This window comes from Pseudophryne corroboree, chromosome 5 (assembly GCF_028390025.1).
Source record: "Pseudophryne corroboree isolate aPseCor3 chromosome 5, aPseCor3.hap2, whole genome shotgun sequence".
NCBI lineage: Eukaryota > Metazoa > Chordata > Amphibia > Anura > Myobatrachidae > Pseudophryne > Pseudophryne corroboree.
In genome coordinates, this window is record NC_086448.1 from 74,881,134 (window position 1) to 74,887,133 (window position 6,000).

Genomic DNA, 6,000 nt, shown 5'->3' on the forward strand with positions numbered 1-6,000 from the left:
CGCTAGAAAAAAGAAAAGACTTGCGGCAAAAGCACAGCAAAGAACTGTGCGTTCTTCGAAATCCCAAATCCCAAAGGAGAGTCCAATTGTGTCGGTTGCGATGCCTGACCTTCCCAACACTGGACGGGAAGAGTTTGCGCCTTCCACCATTTGCACGCCCCCTGCAAGTGTTGAAAGGAGCACCCGCAGTCCAGTTCCTGATAGTGAAATTGAAGATGTCAGTGTTGAAGTACACCAGGATGAGGATATGGGTGTTGCTTGGGCTGGGGAGGAAATTGACAAGGAGGATTCTGATGGTGAGGTGGTTTGTTTAAGTCAGGCACCCGGGGAGACACCTGTTGTCCGTGGGAGGAATATGGCCATTGACATGCCTGGTGAAAATACCAAAAAAATCAGCTCTTCAGTGTGGAAGTATTTCAACAGAAATGCGGACAACAGGTGTCAAGCCGTGTGTTGCCTTTGTCAAGCTGTAATAAGTAGGGGTAAGGACGTTAACCACCTCGGAACATCCTCCCTTATACGTCACCTGCAGCGCATTCATAATAAGTCAGTGACAAGTTCAAAAACTTTGGGCGACAGCGGAAGCAGTCCACTGACCAGTAAATCCCTTCCTCTTGTAACCAAGCTCGCGCAAACCACACCACCAACTCCCTCAGTGTCAATTTCCTCCTTACCCAGGAATGCCAATAGTCCTGCAGGCCATGTCACTGGCAAGTCTGACGAGTCCTCTCCTGCCTGGGATTCCTCCGATGCATCCTTGAGTGTAATGCCTACTGCTGCTGGCGCTGCTGTTGTTGCTGCTGGGAGTCGATCGTCATCCCAGAGGGGAAGTCGGAAGACCACTTGTACTACTTCCAGTAAGCAATTGACTGTCCAACAGTCCTTTGCGAGGAAGATGAAATATCACAGCAGTCATCCTGCTGCAAAGCGGATAACTGAGGCCTTGACAACTATGTTGGTGTTAGACGTGCGTCCGGTATCCGCCGTTAGTTCACAGGGAACTAGACAATTTATTGAGGCAGTGTGCCCCCGTTACCAAATACCATCTAGGTTCCACTTCTCTAGGCAGGCGATACCGAGAATGTACACGGACGTCAGAAAAAGACTCACCAGTGTCCTAAAAAATGCAGTTGTACCCAATGTCCACTTAACCACGGACATGTGGACAAGTGGAGCAGGGCAGACTCAGGACTACATGACTGTGACAGCCCACTGGGTAGATGTATTGCCTCCCGCTGCAAGAACAGCAGCGGCGGCACCAGTAGCAGGATCTCGCAGACGCCAACTCGTTCCTAGGCAGGCTACGCTTTGTATCACCGCTTTCCAGAATAGGCACACAGCTGAAAACCTCTAACGGCAACTGAGGAAGATCATCGCAGAATGGCTTACCCCAATTAGACTCTCCTGGGGATTTGTGACATCGGACAACGCCAGCAATATTGTGCGCGCATTACATCTGGGCAAATTCCAGCACGTCCCATGTTTTGCACATACCTTGAATTTGGTGGTGCAGAATTATTTAAAAAACGACAGGGGCGTGCTAGAGATGCTGTCGGTGGCCAGAAGAATTGCGGGCCACTTTCGGCATGCAGGCACCGCGTACAAAAGACTGGAGCACTACCAAAAAAACCTGAACCTGCCCTGCCATCATCTGAAGCAAGAGGTGGTAACGAGGTGGAATTCAACCCTCTATATGCTTCAGAGGATGGAGGAGCAGCAAAAGGCCATTCAAGCCTATACATCTGGCCACGATATAGGCAAAGGAGGTGGAATGCACCTGTCTCAAGCGCAGTGGAGAATGATTTCAACGTTGTGCAAGGTTCTGCTGCCCTTTGAACTTGCCACACGTGAAGTCAGTTCAGACACTGCCAGCCTGAGTCAGGTCATTCCCCTCATCAGGCTTTTGCAGAAGAAGCTGGAGGCATTGAAGGAGGAGCTAAAACAGAGCGATTCCGCTAGGCATGTGGGACTTGTGGATGGAGCCTTTCATTCGCTTAACCAGGATTCACGTGTGGTCAATCTGTTGAAATCAGAGCACTACATTTTGGCCAGCGTGCTCGATCCTAGATTTAAAACCTACGTTGGATCTCTCTTTCCGGCAGACACCAGTCTGCTGGGGTTCAAAGAACTGCTGGTGAGAAAAAGGTCAAGTCAAGCGGAACGTGACCTGTCAACATCTCCTCCTTCACATTCTCCCGCAACTGGGGGTGCGAGGAAAAGGCTACGAATTCCGAGCCCACCCACTGGCGGTGATGCAGGGCAGTCTGGAGCGACTGCTGATGCTGACATCTGGTCCGGACTGAAGGACCTGCCAACGATTACTGACATGTCGTCTACTGTCACTGCATATGATTCTCTCACCATTGAAAGAATGGTGGAGGATTATATGAGTGACCGCATCCAAGTAGGCACGTCAGACAGTCCGTACGTATACTGGCAGGGAAAAGAGGCAATTTGGAGGCCCTTGCACAAACTGGCTTTATTCTACCTAAGTTGCCCTCCCTCCAGTGTGTACTCCGAAAGAGTGTTTAGTGCCGCCGCTCACCTTGTCAGCAATCGGCGTACGAGGTTACTTCCAGAAAATGTGGAGAAGATGATGTTCATTAAAATGAATAATAATCATGGAGACATTCACCAGCAGCAATTGCCTCCAGAAAGTACACGGGGATCTGAGATGGTGGATTCCAGTGGGGATGAATTAATAATCTGTGAGGAGGGGGATGTACACAGTGAAAGGGGTGATGAATCGGACGACGATGATGATGAGGTGGACATCTTGCCTCTGTAGAGCCAGTTTGTGCAAGGAGAGATTGATTGCTTCTTTTTTGGTGGGGGCCCAAACCAACCAATCATTTCAGTCACAGTCGTGTGGCAGACCCTGTCGCTGAAATGATGGGTTGGTTAAAGTGTGCATGTCCTGTTTATACAACATAAGGGTGGGTGGGAGGGCCCAAGGAAAATTCCATCTTGCACCTCTTTTTTCTTTCATTTTTCTTTGCGTCATGTGCTGTTTGGGGAGTATTTTTTAAAAGGGCCATCCTGCCTGACACTGCAGTGCCACTCCTAGATGGGCCAGGTGTTTGTGTCGGCCACTTGGGTCGCTTGTCTTACTCACACAGCTACCTCATTGCGCCTCTTTTTTTTCTTCTTTGCGTCATGTGCTGTTTGGGGAGTATTTTTTGGAAGCGCCATCCTGCCTGACACTGCAGTGCCACTCCTAGATAGGCCAGGTGTTTGTGTCGGCCACTTGGGTCGCTTATCTTACTCACACAGCTACCTCATTGCGCCTCTTTTTTTTCTTCTTTGCGTCATGTGCTGTTTGGGGAGTATTTTTTGGAAGGGCCATCCTGCCTGACACTGCAGTGCCACTCCTAGATGGGCCAGGTGTTTGTGTCGGCCACTTGGGTCGCTTATCTTACTCACACAGCTACCTCATTGCGCCTCTTTTTTTCTTCTTTGCGTCATGTGCTGTTTGGGGAGTAGTTTTTGGAAGGGCCATCCTGCCTGACACTGCAGTGCCACTCCTAGATGGGCCAGGTGTTTGTGTCGGCCACTTGGGTCGCTTATCTTACTCACACAGCTACCTCATTGCGCCTCTTTTTTTTCTTCTTTGCGTCACGTGCTGTTTGGGGAGTAGTTTTTGGAAGGGCCATCCTGCCTGACACTGCAGTGCCACTCCTAAATGGGCCAGGTGTTTGTGTCGGCCACTTGGGTCGCTTATCTTACTCACACAGCTACCTCATTGCGCCTCTTTTTTTTCTTCTTTGCATCATGTGCTGTTTGGGGAGTAGTTTTTGGAAGGGCCATCCTGCCTGACACTGCAGTGCCACTCCTAGATGGGCCAGGTGTTTGTGTTGGCCACTTGGGTCGCTTATCTTACTCACACAGCTACCTCATTGCGCCTTTTTTTTTTCTTCTTTGCGTCATGTGCTGTTTGGGGAGTATTTTTTGGAAGGGTCATCCTGCCTGACACTGCAGTGCCACTCCTAGATGGGCCAGGTGTTTGTGTCGGCCACTAGGGTCGCTTAGCTTACTCACACAGCTACCTCATTGCGCCTCTTTTTTTCTTTGCGTCATGTGCTGTTTGGGGAGTATTTTTTGGAAGGGCCATCCTGCCTGACACTGCAGTGCCACTCCTAGATGGGCCAGGTGTTTGTGTCGGCCACTTGTGTCGCTTAGCTTAGCCATCCAGCGACCTCGGTGCAAATTTTAGGACTAAAAATAATATTGTGAGGTGTGAGGTGTTCAGAATAGACTGAAAATGAGTGGAAATTATGTTTATTGAGGTTAATAATACTATGGGATCAAAATGACCCCCAAATTCTATGATTTAAGCTGTTTTTTAGGGTTTTTTGTAAAAAAACACCCGAATCCAAAACACACCCGAATCCGACAAAAAAAATTCGGTGAGGTTTTGCCAAAACGCGTTCGAACCCAAAACACGGCCACGGAACCAAACCCAAAACCAAAACACAAAACCCGAAAAATTTCAGGTGCACATCCCTACTTTTTACCTTGGAGAAAAACAAAGGAGAAACGGGTGAAAGAAACGGACCGTGGAATCACGTCTTATCACAACATTGTCTCGATTGATGGGTCATAAATTAAACCAGTTGTTGTAACAATGCCCTCGCTCCTTAAACTCGTCAATTTGGTACTGCGCTTGCAATGCATTAAAATCCGAACACATCTAAATATCAAACCAATCATTATGACAACTCCCAGGATACAAAGGAGAAACTTCCCTACATTCACGATAACATTTTGAGCCCATTCTCCTAAACCTGAGAACCAATTGCGTGGGTTCAACCATGAAACCCAGCCGGTCAGTTCATTACTCACAGCAGTAAGGGTAAGGATGTGTCTCCTTCGGAACTCCCACTTGAATTGCAAGATATCGTCCATCTTTTGATCTATGACCTCGGTTGGGTCATCAGTGCTGTTTGTGATATACGTACAGCACTTCACACCATACTGAGTTGCTAGGGTGACACAATGCCCGCCTGTCACCGCTGTGATGTAATTGAGAACCATCCTGTGCTGGATCAGTTCCGTTTTGTAAGCTTGCAATTCCCTCCCAGTATACCTGAAGGTGTCATCATACATCTCGGTGATATTGTCTATCAGGTTCGCTAGCGCATGAATATACCTAAAATTTATAATTCCTCTGGCGGTATGGGTGATATCTAACGCGAGTAGGAATTGAATCCCCGTGGATTCGATCAAATCAAAGGCTGCGTGCTCTGTCTTATCTATAAGGTGTCTCTTAACAATGTGTTCATAGTGAGTGTGAGTGTAAGGAGCTTGAGCATTGCGGTGAACGTCTTTCATCTTATCATGGGTAATGGTCATTACTTCTGGCAACACTCTTCCAATGTAACACAATCCCTCTGAGTTTGGGGCAAGCCACTTATACGCCTTCCTCCCACATATGAAATATGCATCATCGGGGAGGACATATGGGACAGAATATAACATCACCATATTGCAAACCTTCCAGGTGAAAAATCCTATCCCTAACTTTCTCATCTGTTCAGTACACGTATCAGGCTGTATGATATGCGCACAGTATCCTGGTGATACTTCTCCAACCCGCATGGTCCTACTTCCTAGAGTGTACCTATACTGAAAATATCTCCCACCGTTGGCTATTTGGAGTATAAGTTCTACGTCTACGGGCATTCTATCGGCTCTGTGTGAAAATGCCATGGTTTGGTTGTTCCATGTCACTTCCCAATTTCCCGGCTTTCGGGGATTGGAAATGTTAAAACATACTAAGGACCTATCCACATGATATTGGTGGAGCTTCAAACTAGGAGGCCTAGAAATATTACATTTCTTGTCCACCGGTCTCCCACCCCTTAATTCAAGTACCTCACCTATTGTTAAAGAGTATGGCACTAGTCCTGACTTGCTATGACCTTGAGGTACTTGTGAGCACACCCAGCATTCCGTTTGGTTTAAAACCTTACCCACTAATGAGTGAAAGTCACTCAATGG